Source organism: Trifolium pratense, linkage group LG7 (genome assembly GCF_020283565.1).
Source record: "Trifolium pratense cultivar HEN17-A07 linkage group LG7, ARS_RC_1.1, whole genome shotgun sequence".
NCBI lineage: Eukaryota > Viridiplantae > Streptophyta > Magnoliopsida > Fabales > Fabaceae > Trifolium > Trifolium pratense.
Genome location: NC_060065.1, coordinates 27,149,559 through 27,166,214, shown reverse-complemented (window position 1 = coordinate 27,166,214; position 16,656 = coordinate 27,149,559). Strand labels below are relative to the sequence as shown.

Sequence of the window (16,656 nt, the reverse complement as noted above, 5' to 3'; positions counted from 1 at the left end):
TTGTTATTTATCAATCTAACATTACTTATTTTATTCTAATTTTCCTTAAAATCAATAATGTATCACTCATGTTATTATAAGAAAAAGGAATATGCACCGACGGTGTAAATAAATTTTACATTACCAACCAATAACAACTTGGTATTCCGTCAAGTCAACCCATTTTTTTTATATGACATGAAAGATTAAATCATTTTTATTGAACTTTAGTGTAAAATTAATTTACACGGACGGTTCGTATATATTAAACTCAATTTTTATACTCTGATATACATTTATTGCAAATTTTTAGGACTAAGGGAGTGTAAAAAAACATCAATCTATTTTTTCAAAAGAAGGGAGAGAGTGAAGAAATAAAAAGTTTTCAAGCATTGTTACTGTCATCGAGTGTTTCTCTTTCTTTGTCTTGTCTGCTGGTATAACGTCACTGCAAAAAGTTGCCAACCGTTGGATATTTGGGTCAACCAATAAAAAATAAGGAATATAAACAATGTAATATAATTTTCATTCCTTAAACTTTGATCAGCACCACTATTCCTCATAGATATCCAATAATCTCCATGGCAAAGAGTGAGGTGAAGCTTATTGGCAAATGGTCAAGTCCTTATGTGGCAAGGGTGAAGATAAGCCCTTAACATCAAATTACTTGAATATGAAAATTTTGAAGAGAATGGCCCAAAAGTGATCTTCTAGTTCAATCCAACCCTGTTTATGGCAAAGTACCAGTTCTCATTCATCAAAATAAACCCATTTGTGAGTCTCTTATCATTGTTGAATACATAGATGAAACTTGGTCAAGTTCTCCTTCTATACTTTCCTCTGATTCTTATGATAGATCAGTTGCTCGATTCTGGGCTGCTTAGATCAAAAGGTAGCTTCTTTTTGTTTTCCTTTTTCTTATTAATTCATTGGATTTACTTTTGAAGTTCTTTTTTTGATTTTCTCTTCTACAGTTAAATTTTATGTTTAGAGCTTATTATATATAAAAAAGTAAAGGCCTAAACTGATCCTTAACATATAGGGAGTTAATGATCATGAGAAATTGAAAGTATGAATTTGATTAATTATTAAAAATATTCTTGTTCAAAAAAAATTATTAAAAATATCAAATGTTAGTCAAAATTGGTTTTTCTTGGATTGATTTATTTGAGTTTGTCTAGTGACATAAACACTCATTAGACTTAGAGAGCTTATGGAAAAAAATTATGACTTGTTCAAAAGCCTCTAGAATGACTTGTGAACAATCATAGCTTATACATGTGAAAACAATTTGACTTTATTTTCTCTTTTATTATAGAAATAGTTTATACACACACAAATGTTTCTAAAAATTTTCTTAAAAATGACCGAACATTTGAGATTTTTGAGGACAGAACCATTGCTTTTCATTTCTTATGATCAAATTTGAACTAATATGAAGTTTAGTTGATTTAATTTTATCATTTTGTGTGAAAATGGAACAGTGGTTTCCTCCAATGCAATCCATAATTACTGTTGAAGGCGAGGAGGAAACACTACTAGAAATTTTCTATTTTCCTGCGGATTTGGGCAAAACATCCGCAGGAAACACGTTTTCTGCAGAATTTCCTGCGGAATGTTCCTAGCTAAACCTTCGTGGGTAATTGTTTCCTGCGATTTGAATTTTATGCCAAAAATGAGAACAAATCCGCAGAAACTTTCCTGCGAACATTCCGCAGGAAATTCCTCAGGAAATATGCTTCCGTAGATAAATCCGCAGGAACTTCCGCCGAAAACATTTAGTCACAGGAAAATCCGCAGGAACTTCCTCTGTATATTTTTAAAGAATTTAATTTATATGCACCGTTGGTGTAAATTTATTTTGCACATACCTCGAATAATATACCGACACATTATGTATGGTAATTAAAAACACATGATGTGTCACATTCGTTAAATGATGTGGCAACGTGTCATTGAATGTATGTGTAAAATATTTTTACACCGACGGTGCACAATAATTAAACTCATTTTTAAAATAATTTTTTTTATAATGAATATTTAAAAACACTTAATTGAAATTGAATTACTCTACAATCTATGAGTATAATAACATTAAATCATATCAAAACCAATATTCATAAATTTCATAAATGTAAGTCAAAAAACATAAATCCCAAAATGTCCTAATCATTAAGTTAGGAATAAAATTCTTCATCAAGTCATCCAATATTTCGGCGAGTCATTCCACACTCCCTCTCCCATCCAAACTTCTTGCAATATCCGACACATCTTAACTGCACCCTTTTTTTCAAAAGAGAAATTATATTTGTACATTCAATTTTAGACAACATTTGAGACAACTTTCTCTCTCACACTCTCATTGTGAATCTTACCCTCTCTCCTAATCACTTTTTTTAATGTTTTTGTCCCAAAAGATAAAGGGAAAAAATGTTGTCCCAAAAGTTGTCCAAAAAATTATTGTCCAAATAACGCTACTCTTTTCAAAATTGTGTCACACTTTGTCTTTGTGTTCTCGAGCCCATGTAAATGTTTTCTGTAAAACAGAATTAAAGATAAGCAAACTAACACATTCAGACTCCTAGTTCAACATATAAGCAATAAGATCCTCACATAGATAACTCACCCTTTCACACTCAATTAAATGCTTTTGGATAATCTATATACCCTCACGAGAAGATATGTTGTTAGAGCAAATTAAAAAAAGTCAATGAGTTTCTGAAACAAACGGTAGAAAAAGACAAGACAACATCATGCATTAAAAATTTAACACAAAACTCATCATCATGACCATGATTTCTTAACTAAACATAGTTTCAATGTGATCTCAGTTTGCTATACAAATATGCAAAACTTTTCAACACACCTAAACGTATCATCTAAGACATCCAATAACTTACTACTCAAACTAGAATTCCGATCCCAACAAAGCTGCAAAAAAGCAATCAAGTTATGTAAGGTGAGGATTGTTGCATGATAGCAGAAATAAACACCAATGTTAAAAAAGCAATCAAGTTATGTAAGGTGAGGATTGTTGCATGATAGCAGAAATAAACACCAATGTTAAAGCTCTTAATCATCTCCAATGTGCCCATGCCCAATAATAAGGCTCTTAATCAAGTAACATGGAAATTTTGATAGGCATAATCAGTTCATTACTCCAAATATACAATAATCAAGTAACAACCACAAACACAAACCAATAACTTAATGTTGTCGCGGATGGCTGAAAAAACATATAACCAGAGGCGTGTAATCACTGAACTAAGGAATTATCCGCATATATTGCGCAACTCCCCCAGAATACAACCGGTTCTTCTCGGTGATAAACATACCGAGGCTATCAAGACACGAGAATATTAACAAGGTAGGTAACAAAGACATTGTATAGAAAATATATTTTATCTTGTTATGAAACAATCATGGAAGTGAATGTTATGTATACATAAAGTTTCTTCCACTTTCATCTTTTACCAAAACTCATGACCATATATATATTGTCCCGTAAAAACCTTTCTATAGGTAAAACAATCAAGCCTATTAATTAGGATTGTTCCAACCGTTATCAAAATAAAAGCACGATTAATTATATGCTTAATTCCCTAAATTAAAGCAAAACATGTAACCATTAGATATTAGTGTTACAATAAAATAGGGAATCCTATGTGAAAAGACTAAGTCAATTTAGATAAAAAATTTAAATAAATATAATAGAATATAAATATTTTTTAATAAAATATATTTCTCGATTTCTCACTTAAATTATGAGACACATATTAATTTAAACTTTTGAAATATTCTCAAATTTCCAACAATCCCCCACATATTTCAAAAGTTTTCAACCAAAATAAAAATATTAACTTGTTTTGAAAATAATGTCTGAGTCACTTTTGAGTGCGATGCATCAAACTGGTGTAGCAAGCTATATGAACCAGTGCTAGAATGATATACTTAACACACAGTGAATTTGGTGTAGCAAGCTATATGAACCAAAGACACTTGGCGTATGTTAGCGGTATAACATCCACATCACACCCCCACAATTCTCGTGTTACGCGGTGTTGCGCATTTAGGCCGTGCGCGTGTCTGGTTTTCATGAGTGCTCTAGAGACCCGCCACGGTCTCATGCAAGCGGCCCCACTTGACACTCATATAGGTGATTCCATCTAATGTATGCTACAACCATACACCACCCATAAGGGCTTATGGTAATCATTAAAAGCCTTTAAAGCTTACCCCTCAAATTTAATTTTAATTTAGCACTTCTCATAGCCATTATCATAACACATAGGAAATGAACAAAATTTTAGTGCTAAGATAACTAACAAATAACTTGTTTTTACCCATATGAACCTTCTTCATGGGATCTCCAAACACAAAGGTTGGGTTCCCATTACTTGTCGGTTTTCAGTGGCATAGTCCATTCCTATCAATTTTCTTCCCAGGAGTTAAGTCAACGGATCCGATCAATTCACTAATATTGACTAAGACGTCTCAAAGTCAATTTATCTCACAATTTCTTGAGTCTATAAAGTAAACTCGATTTTCACAATAAGTTTAAACAAGTCTACTTAGATGGCTACTAAGCGACAACTTATTCATCAATAAAATAAATCTACTTATAGATTTATCTCATTGGCACATATCCAATCATCATAAATTTATTATACAAGTCTACTTAGAATACTTTCTAAGCGACACCCCGCATTAGATAAATGTGACTTCATTTGTGAATTTATCACACAAACTTACTTGAATAGTTTTCAAGTGATAACACTCTCACAATAGAGAAATAAATCTTAAATATATATTTTACATAAACAAATCTCATGATACATCATTGTATTGTTCTAATACAATGGCTAATCCACACTATACCTCATAAAATCTGCTTAGATAAATTATAAACGACAACATCTTCACAAAGAAGAAAATTAGATCCAATTATAGATTTATTATCAAACATCATTGTATAACTTTGATACAATGGGTACTTCACAATATATCATATCATCTATCAAATATTTGATGATTCTATCACCAATAATTTTCATCAATTTATGAGCGATAGCTCTTTAAATATTTTACGAGGTTAAGATCATCACAAAAATATTTCTACAATAAAATTATTAAATGAATAATACATTAATCCTCCAATAAATTGGGATTTACTTCAATTTATTTATTCTTTCGATCAGGTAGTACATATTAGACTCATAAGGGATACTTAGTAATTAATCACACATTCTTATGAACTCAAATCATACAAGGTTATAAACTCCACAAGATTTATGTCGTTATCAAATTACTCATATTACTTAAAAATATGGTAGGACAAGTTAACATAGCACACCACAAAAAACTATTAGAAAATGACTATATTATATCACAAACTATTAACACATATATGCAAGCACCAATGACACTATCACATGACTAGAAATCCACATGAAAGTCTACGGAGGAAGGATTAAACTTTTCAAACAGATTCTCAAAAACACTCAAGTTTGACAAATGACAATTCTCCTAATAGTCATAAGTATTCTCTTTAATATAAAGACCAACATATTGCCAAAAACATTCCATTAATTATCAAATTAAGCTGTCCACTTTTATGAGAAAATTCTAATTTTATCAATTGAAATGCAAAGGTTTTTATATTACGATCAATCCTTCTATATCAGCAATCGCTCATATATCCAAGTTCAGCCGATCAAACTAAATAATAAAATTTACCAAATAGCTATAGGCACATACTTAAAGAAACAAACACACATTTAATTTTAAAATTAACAATAATAATTTTTCAATAACACGGCACATGCAAAACGATATATATGAAACCTTTTAGGAATTAAGCTAAAGAGTCCTAGTTCCTCAGCACAAATTTTTTATTCACAACAAATATTTTTAGCTAGACAAATTCAATACAATCACAAACTCAACATAAAATTCAGAACTTGCGGAGATTAAAGGTTAGAATATGCACCTGACTCCCTCGTAGATGGTTTCAAGGGGAAATGTAAACTTACAAAGAATTTGATCACCATGATGGTCCCTTTAGTAGACTAACCCCCACATTTTTGCGCCATAAAATAATTGGAGAAAAATACAGAATCACATCGGTAGTGTAGATGACCATCAATTGGAGTGCCAAATAACTGTGGGAGAAGCGAAGCCATCAACCTCAACCTTGTTGCCATTGCCGTAACCATCTTCAGCCATAATTCCTTAGATTGTTGTTGCGGATGGCTAAAAAACAAATAACCGGAGGCGTGTAATCACTGAACTAAGGAATTATCCGCATATATTGCGCAACTCCCCCAAAATACAACCGGTTCTTCTCGGTGATAAACATACCGAGGCTATCAAGACACGAGAATATTAACAAGGTAGGTAACTCAGACATTGTATAGAAAATATATTTTATCTTGTTATGAAACAATCATGGAAGTGAATGTTATGTATACATAAAGTTTCTTCCATTTTCATCTTTTACCAAAACTCATGACCATATATATATTGTCCCGTAAAAACCTTTCTATAGGTAAAACAATCAAGCCTATTAATTAGGATTGTTCCGACCGTTATCAAAATAAAAGCACGATTAATTATATGCTTAATTCCCTAAATTAAAGCAAAACATGTAACCATTAGATATTAGTGTTACAATAAAATAGGGAATCCCATGTGAAAAGAACTTGTTTCTACCCAAAGGATCCTGTAATTGGGTTTAAGCATTGTTTTCACTTGTGCTATGTTCTTGCTATGTGCAATAGATTGGTGACTGGTGAGAATTAATATTATCTCTGTTTATGAATGTTAATATTGGAAACTTTACGATTGATGGTAAATTCCAAACTATAGTTGTAGACATGATAATTTTGTGGGTATGATTAAGAGTTGTAACTTTGATTGGTTTTTGCATCCTTGAAAATGTAGTCACTATTTAACATTTTCCTATATTTATTTCAGAATTGTTTTTTATGACTTGATACTTTGAAACTATTGAGCATCAGTATACAGATACAATGGTTAGCATTAGAAGGAGCTCTTTATTCCTTGTCTTGCATATTTCTTTGCATAATTAATGCCTGCACGTAAGTTTTGTTGAATGGTTTTCTTGTTGATACTCATTCAATTTTTTTTTATAAAAAAAAAAAACAAAATTCTATTCAATCTCTTTGTAGGGACATCAAATATTACCTCCATTAAGCTACTCACCTATTCATTCTTAGCTTGTTTCCTTCAAAATATTTATCAGGTCTAGTACAACAATTTTTCCAATTCAAAACCATGTATAGATTTTCACTCATCAATATTACCTTTCCCATCCTAAAAATTTCGGGATTTTTTTCTTACTATACCCCCACTTTTTTTATTTATTTCCGTAATACCCCTATTTTCAAAAATAATTTCGTAATACCCCTGTTTTGGGACAAAAACTGACGTATGCAGGTCCCCATCAATGGCGGAACCCACAACTGTGCCATCAAGGAGGCATGGCGGAACTGTCACTTCCGCCATTGACCAGCATTGTTTTGCGTGCCTGAATTAAAATCTCTAAAATATTACTACAAAAAAAAAAAAAAAAAAACACGCAGCAACTTACTGCTGTTGTGCCATTGACTTTTTTTTTCTTTTTTTTTTCTTTTCCGTTTTCAATCCAGATCCACAAAGAACAAGATCCAATCCAATGAGTTGTGTTGTTCCTGCAGAACTGAGTATAGATTTAAGACCATCTTTCTTCCCCGAAACCATCGCTAATTTCCTCTAAAACTTCAATCACCATAGCTTTTTCATCTTCATTCCATAACCCACTTCCTCCTAAACTCACTTCAATCTTCATCTTAAAAACAAAATCCAGAAATCACAATAAAAGTTAGTCGGTCCTAAGGCCGGATACCAAGTTTTCAAAAAAAAAAACACAACTTTCAATAAAAACCAAACCCAAAACTTCAAATTAAGCACTTTTCAATAATACCATCAATCTCAGATCTAAAAAAAAATCAATTTTGAAAAACAATTTTCTCTTCTTCTCAGTTCTTTTATTTGGTTATGTTTCTTTTTGTTTTTGGTTTTTGAGATGATGATGGTTGTGATGGGAGATGGTGATGAACGTGGAGGTGGTTATGTAGTGATAGGGGGTGGTTGTTTTGTGGTGAAAGAAAAATGGCGGATTGATGGAAGAGAGAGAAAAGGGAAAGTAAAGTTTCCTTCCCCCAAAATAAACAGAAAACAAGAAAGAAAAGAAAAGAAAAAAGCAGGTGGGCCCAATGGCGGAAGTGACAGTTCCGCCATGCCTCCTTGATGGCGCAGTTGTGGGTTATGCCATTGATGGGGACCTGCATGCGTCAGTTTTTGTCCCAAAACAGGGATATTACGAAATTATTTTTGAAAATAGGGGTATTACGGAAATAAATAAAAAAAGTGGGGGTACAGTAAGAAAAAAATCAAGTTTCGGACCAACCATCACTTAGAAAATCAACATCTATAAGATAACAACTAATCTCTAAAATAATTCACATGGACTAGAAAATAGTGTTAGGCACAGGAAGGAATCACCATTTATTTATTTTTTTATTTTTATTTTTATTTTTTTCATAGAAGAAAAACATGCCCATGTTGATTATAGATATCTTGGGAATTTCCATACCAAAATATTTACAATCCCAAAACTGAATTTAGAGTTGGCTAAACGTCATTGATATGAAATTGAAAAAAACAAAAATTCACTAACAAGCACACATCAATAGCATAGTAGATACATAACACATAGGCTTGATGAACAAACCAGGCTCTGATACCAACTTTGTCACGACCCAGTCTCAGATCATGACCGGCGCACAGGCTAACAGTAACTCATCATATATCCAGCCCGTGCAAGCCTAATACACTTGCTATAACCTATACACTATAACACATATACTTATTTATATTTTTAACCCACCATTACTCCTTAATATTTTTAAGGATTCTCTCAATTAGGTACTGATTGGTTTCCAAAATTCTGAGATGTTACAAAAAATAATTCAAGTGTTATGGGGAATTGAATCAAACATAATTTGCACTACACTTTTCAATATACCAAGCTCAAAAAATTGGGGAAATATATCAAAAGAAAGGGATAAATGAAATATATCAGCAGAGCAGTCATAAACTCACACATAAGCAATCTGAGAAGCGAGGTCTTGCAAATTGACCATTATGAATCAAAGATTGACATCAATTTAAGCAACATTTATTCAACCCTAACTAGATTTATTCAATCATATATATTGTAAGCTTTTTGACAAAGTATTATGACACTATCTTCATATTATTTTCAATTTTCCAGTAAAAGAAATTGACATGCTAAGTGCTAACATCAAAATTAGGGATATACCTGAAGAATATACAAAATTGAAGTCTCGCAATTTCTTCTGATATTTTTTGTATGCAACAATTGCCATAAATCGGTTATAGTTAACCAAAACTAAGCAAATTGAGCTTGAATAATATCTAAGTTATACAATCAAAACTCAGAATCATGTGAATAAGCATTTAAAAGAGAGAGGATCGACATGAACCTTGAGCTTCCTTCAGATCTTCTCTGAGCCGTAAAATCTCTTGATTCCTTTGCTTTGCCTGAGAATCAAAAAACGAAATAATGAAGGAAAGACATCTTTACCAGATGAAGGATTTTACCTTGAGCTTCCTTCAGATCTTCTCTGATCCGTAAAAGTTCGTGAATGAGATCGATGAGTTTCGTAATGAAATCGATTTTCACAGTGAGATAGATAGGTTTCACGGTGAGATCGATGAGTTTCCGGTTAAGGAAGTGACGCGATCTGAAGAATGAACACGTTCACAGCTCTGCGATTGGTGGCGAGAATTGCAACATGAACGAAGCAAGAAATTGTTGTAATCTCTGGTTTCGTCCATAGAGAGTGATTTTAGGGTTTGTGAAGGATCTCGATAGAAATTGAAACGGCGATGATGTGATTTCGTCGCAGAGTGATTTTAGGGTTTAGGTGTGTTTGTGTTCAAAGAGTTGCAGACATTGATTTTGTTTTAATTTTTTATTTTTTTTAATTATGTGATGTGATATTTTTGTTTGAAAAATCTTAATAATAATTTTTAAATATATAAAAAATTTTAAAAGTTACCTGCGGAATTTCCAGAACTAATAAACTCAGTAGGAAAGTGGGTGTCTAAATCCGCAAGGGTTCTGCTAACATGTGTCCTAAGGGCATATTTTAAAGTGTATTAAATTAACTAATATCTCATTTAATATACTTCAAAAATAGCAATAACCAACTTTAATAATTAAAAGATATAGTTCATTATATTTATTATCCATTTAAAAAAATTGCATAGGCAAAATATGATACTTGCCAAATATGATAATTAACTATATTTTTTTTGCTACAAAGCTTTTTTTTTTTCAAACTTTTTTTTAAGTTGAAAACAAAATTAAATTATACTAGTAAGTATTATAAAATTCTAAAACATATTAGCAATTTAAAACCTAAAATTGTACTAACAATCGTTACCATTACAACATAATACTATAATATTCGGTCTTGTTCACCGAGAAAAAACAAAAAACACAAGTTAGCATAAATCAAGTATTTCCAGGAGTACATATAAGCCTGATTGTTAACAAACAAAAACAAAAATTGGAATCATATAATTATGGTCGTATAATCAGGCACATCATCATAAATCAAATTTGGCAGCATATAATATTTTTGTCTTTCCAATTCTTTTAAATAGGTAATAAATATAGTGGACCATATCTTTTAAGTAATAAAGTTGATTATTACTATTTTTAAAGTAAATTAAATGAAATATTAGTTAATTAAATGCACTTAAAATGTGCCCTTGGGACACATGTTAGCATTTGCGATACAGCAAAGGAAAGCCATATTTTGGTGGAGATAAGATTGGTTATCTTGATATTGCATTTGGAAGTTTTTGGGATGACTTAGTGTGATAGAGCATGATTATGAAAGGAAAGTGTTGGTTGAAGAAAAAGCTCCTAATTTGGTAAAATGGGCTGAGAGATTTGTTGTTGGTCCTGCTGTCAATAGGGGTGTGCAAAAAATCCAAGTAACCTTAACCAAATCATTAACCAAACCATATCCAAAATTAATAACCAAATCCATTTTAAAAAAAAACCAAACCAATCCAATACAAAAAAACCAATTCTAAACCCTATCCAATTTTTTAAAATTGGTTTAAAATTGGTTTTTAAATTGAGGCCCAATAACGAAAAAGCCCAATAGTTTTTTTTAAAAAAAAAAAAAAATTCCAAATTCAATTAATTATATAATTTAATAAATAAATAATTAATAAGGTGGTGGAGGAATTGGTCAACGCGGCGGTCAACGCCGGACCACCGGCGGCCGGCACGGCGGAGCTCCGGCGGCGGACGGCGGCGGGCGGCGATTTTCCGGCGACCGGCGCGGTGGTTGGCGGCGGCGCTCCGGCGGCCGGTACGGTGGTTGGCGGCGGCGCTCCGGCGGCCGGCCACCGCCAACCACCCTTTAATATTTAATTATTTTTTATTTAACAAAATTTATTTATTTTAAAAATAATTATAAAAAACAGATTTTTGATGATTTTTTTTTTAAAAAAAATCTATATTTTAATTATTTTGGGCTTAAAAAAATCTGTTTTTTTGGGCTTAGTTTGAAATATGTTGGGCTTAGAAAAAAAACTCTTATGAATTCATTATAAACCAATAATTCATAAAATTAAAGAAAAATTATGTTTTTTCTATAAATAATAATTATTAAATATGTTCTTTTAATCAATTAAACAAAAAAAAATATTGGCTTAATTATTGTAAAAAAAAAAGTTTAAATATATAGGAATTAAAAGTTATAATAATGCATTTTTTAAAAAAAAAAAAAAATTAAGATGAATCGGTTATAAATAAGTAACCTATTTTTTATTATAAACCGGTTATAAATTGGTTCCGAACCAATTATAAACCATATCCAAATTAGTTTTGCAAAATAACCAATTTTTCATTAAAATGGTTTTGGATATAAACCAAAACCATAAATATGGTTTGGTGTGGTGTGGTTTTTAAACCATGCACACCCCTAGCTGTCAAGGGACTTATACCTGAGACTGAGAGACTTGTTAAGCTTTCGAAAGCTCTTCAGATCAAATGGAGAGCTGCAATTGGTAAGACATAGAATTTGGGAGTGGGAGAATGGACATGCTTGTCCAAATGATCTTGGTGTTTGATGAACTTGTTGAAAAGTAAAATAAAATATTTGGAATTGGTTTCTTCTTGAAGTTTCTCTTTAATTTTCTTCTCTCTATAGTCCTTATGGGTTGTCCTTGGTTTCACATTAAGTTACTGTTTTGTTTGATATTTTAACATTGTGAAAATGGATTCTCTGTAATCAACAGGCACTGTAATCAATGATCTTGGTTGTTTGATGAGGATCACATAGTTTAGATGTCCGAGTTTTAAATGTCTGAATCATATAATTTGTATCTGACAACCGAGATGACTAACTGCAGTGACTACAAATATTGAGCGAATGAATTCTCTACAGTCAAATAATGATTGCAGGATGATATCAAATACTCATTTGATTCCCTTATAGTATATGTTTGGTTATGCGTCGAAAACCAGTAAACGTGCGTTTCAAAGACAAAACGTGAGTTTTTTCTTTTAGAATGGTGTTTGGGTGGTTGATGTAAAATCAATTCCAAGGACTGAGACACGATTCAAAGTGAAGCTGATTTTCCTAGCTTCTGCGTTGATGGAAAATTGATTCTTGGTGGTGAGTCATTTAATATTTGATGACAGATATAATATTCCTTTATTGTCCTTCAATAACCTCTATATTTATCACTCTTCTTTCTGCTTCAGTACTCTTCTTCTTGTAGCAATTTTTTTTCTTCTCTTTTTTCATTTATTTCTCCTGCGTTTTTTTCCCTGCAATACAATTACAGTAACCTTATCTTTAGACTCATTGATCAATTCACAGCCACACAGATCTGTACGTACAAACGTCGATGATGATCCGAGGGAAAAGGGAGATGAGATATTGATAGAAAATGCTTATGAAAAATTGAGAAGACATTAAAGATGGTCAAGAAAAATGGTAGAATCAGAGATGCTTATGGGATTTTTTAGAGAAATGAAGAGCTAGTGGTGGTGGTGGTGTGGGTGTCATTTAGAGAGGGGGACACGTGAACGATTGAATTTTCAACTCTTGGATTGATTTTTTTTTTTTACTATTGGGTTGGGTGTTTTTTTATGGCAAATAAGAAAAACAAAACTATTGAGTTTGACAATTCCATAACTATAAGACCCTTTTGGTAATTTACCCTTTAAAATCAATTTTGGTTTAAATTATCCAAACAACATTTTTGTTGTAAATTGCTTTCGCCATAAACATATCCAAACATAAATCACGTTAATTAAACTCACTTTTAACCAAAATCAATTCTGTCAAACTCAATTCTAGTTACCGTCAAACCAAACACACACATATAAGAAAACTTTTGTTTTCTAGATTCATAGAATGATTGACCAAATACATCAATCATTCCATGAATCTAAAAAGTAAAATTTTTCTTATATTAAGGATCGGAGGGAGTATCGTATTTGAATAGAGGGTTTATAGTATTTTTTATTTATTTGTAGCTGGACTGTCAGACTTCAGTTAAAGAATTGTCAGCCTTAGGCAAGGCAATGAAGGGAAGAATCCAAGTGATCACCTAGCCATTAGGCAACTGACTAGTTTTGAGTTACTCCCTCTGTAAGACCTGTATTCTTAGATAGAGCTAGAACGAGAGTCAATATCTTTTTTGTGTCTTTAATATTAATATTTGTGTATTTGTCGTCGGTAAAATTAGAGTTTTTGCTGAAATTGTGCATGCGCGTTATTTTAATATCTGAAATATTAGCACAATGATTTTATGAGAAAAACGAGCAAGAGATAACCGCTGTTTAAATTTTTACGGAATCCGATTGGCGTCAAAATTTAAATAGAAGTTTTATATATCGATTGTAATGAGAATTTGATCTAACTATTTTTGCAAGCTAAGGAGCAAATATTTATTCGGAGTAATATTTATTCGAAGTTTTGCGAATTGTTTTAATTTAGAGGTTTACGGTATAATTTTTTTGTTTTCGTAAAAGTTTTCTGTGAGTAAATTGCGACTCGTCTGAGAGCAAACGCGGGGACCGGGCAAGCTAGTGGGACTACTATGGTCATGAAATATCTAGATATTTATTTGGTTTATTCTTATTATATTGATGTGAGAGAGCAAATGAGTGGCTAGGATTTGATCTTAGAACTTTACACTATTTGATCCAAAGGCTTAGATTAATTCAAGCAATCTATTTAAGTGAGTGAATAGGAAAAGAATCACAAAATTTCCTCTCTCTTCCTCCCTCATCACCGAACTCTCGGATATGGATTGGGTGCAGTCAATGACTGTGACTGCATGCAGTCGGTAGATCACAGCCATTCGATTACAATCGGACGGTTCAGAGTTTAAAGTTAAAATATTTATATTTTATAAAATTAAAACTGCACTAAGATCTGAGCTGTCCGATTTTCATCAAACGGTTCAGAGCAGCTGACTGCATCCTGACTGCACCATAGCTGACTGCTCTGAATCCAATTCCCGAACTCTCTCTTCTCTCATTTGCTCCATTCCCAATTTTTCTTTCTTTTAGCTTTGTGAGAAATCTAGGAAGAATTTGGAGAAGAGGCCTTAAGAAAAGTTGATCCTTGTTATCTTGTGGTTCTTTTGATACTAAATTTGAGGTAAGAAAATCTCCCTCCCTCTTTCTCTCTAGCTGGCCGAACCCCTAGGAGGTTTGATGATGGTTTATTTCATTTTTCTAGCTTATTGTCCTTTGTTAAGTTTAAGTTTTGGTTTTCTTGCTCTTTTCCTTTGAGAATATTGTTACGTGAGTTTATGTGATTGTATATCCAAAAGAAATTTATTTGTTTTGAGCACTTTAAAATTTTAGAGACTTTGAAGAAAATTGTGAAATGTTTGAAATGAGTTTATGTTATGATTTTCTTGCAATTGAAGCTAGCACTACTTGTTTTATGAGTTCAATATTTGAAAGAAAAGATAGGAAAACAAAAGCCCCAATTTTGAGTTTTGAATCTAGGGTTTGAAGAAATATTTCTAAAGTATTAAACTTAAACTAAATTGAGTTCGGTTATGTGAAATTGATAAGTTGATAAATATTTTTGTTGAGTGAGATTTTTGAAAAATAGTTTTGAGGTTATTTTTGGTACTGGCCGAAAATATAAAGGGCATTTTCGTCATTTTAAACTTGATATCTTTTCCTAACAAGTAAACCATTAGATCCTCCTTTTTGAAACGATGAAATGGACATATGGTTTGCGGTGATCGGACAAAGATTGAATGAGTTGTGGCCGTTTTAATTTGAACTTGTTTTGTCGATGATATTGTGTAAACTGTCTGAACATGAAGTTCGGGTAAACGACGTAAACACAAAGGAGACTCCGTTGAAAACCTATTTGTAAATCGGAATGAAAATTCTTTTGTCGAAAATTGTGTTTTAAAATGATTTGAACCATTTAGAGTCTGCATTGTAAGCTATTTGTGCATTGGAATACTGCTCTATGTGATTGATAGATTAATTGTGCACTTAAGTTCTATGATGTGTGATTCATATGATTAAATGTGTAATTGTTGTCATGTATTGTGTATCTTGCGCTGCGTATTTTTGGTTATATGTGGTTTTTAGATCGTGACCCTCTACAACAACATTTTTAGATTGATAGCTGGTTCCACGTTTCTTGCGCTGCGTATTTTTGGTTATATACTTATATGTGGTTTTTAGATCGTGACCCTCTACAACAACATTTTTAGATTGATACTGGTTCCGCGTTGAGAAGCGGCGAGGCTTGAAGCTGTCTGCGGGTCTTTGTCACCCAATTATCTTTAGTTAGAGTTCAAAGATCAGCTTAGGGGTAGTAGTTTAAGAGTCTCGTTTACTCTTTTTTATTGTTCTCTGATTTGATTATGTGAATTAATTGTATTTATATTGATTTGAATAAATGTCGTCACTATGTTTCTTTCGACATAGCTTTTTTGTTATGCTTGTAAACTTTTATCGAGAAAACAATTTATAAAAGATGCATTGCATTCCGATCGCCATTTTGAAAAAGGTTTACTCTGATTTAATTTAAAGACGATTGCGAATGTTTTATTTCAAAGTCTTTGTCGTTTTAAAGAAAAATGCCTACTTTTAGGCTTTGAAAATCGGGTTGTTACACCCTCCGTCCCAAAATATAAGAACTAGTTTGACTATTGTACGTATGCCAACGCACAATTTTGATCATTAATATTTTTAATTGTCTATTAGTAAAAATTATAAAAACTTGATATTTTGAAAATACTCATAAAAACAAATCAAACAAGATCTTATATGCTAATATTTATATATATATATATATATATATTATTAAAAAATATGGTTAAAGCAAGATAAGTGAATAGTATCATTTAGTCAAAATAGCTCTTATAAAATGATACCGAAGGAGTATTTAAAACATATGTGTGAAATGAAAGCCAATTTTGACAGATATAATGTCCATTCAGTGGCGGTACTAGGGTGGGGCTGAGGGTGGCCACGACCCTCCCCACCCCAAAAAAATAATTTTTTTA

At 32.0% G+C, this 16,656-nt stretch overlaps 2 long non-coding RNA genes and 1 pseudogene across 3 annotated transcripts; 2 read left to right on the top strand and 1 right to left on the bottom strand.

Annotated features, from left to right (window-relative positions):
- Positions 1 to 529: 529 nt before the first annotated feature.
- Positions 530 to 12,187, top strand: LOC123895812 (annotated as a pseudogene).
- Positions 2,082 to 10,053, bottom strand: LOC123895813. Of its 2 annotated transcripts, none has more exons than XR_006804553.1 (2): positions 9,365 to 10,053; positions 2,082 to 7,828 (listed from the first exon to the last, which is right to left on the bottom strand). It is a non-coding gene; the product is annotated as an uncharacterized LOC123895813 (long non-coding RNA). The 2 variants fall into 2 exon arrangements; XR_006804554.1 differs by having other exon boundaries at positions 9,549 to 10,053.
- A 2,198-nt stretch (positions 12,188 to 14,385) lies between the features above and the next one.
- LOC123900123 lies at positions 14,386 to 16,137 on the top strand. The gene is made up of 2 exons (XR_006805805.1): positions 14,386 to 14,771; positions 15,763 to 16,137. It is a non-coding gene; the product is annotated as an uncharacterized LOC123900123 (long non-coding RNA).
- The last annotated feature ends 519 nt before the right edge of the window (positions 16,138 to 16,656 follow it).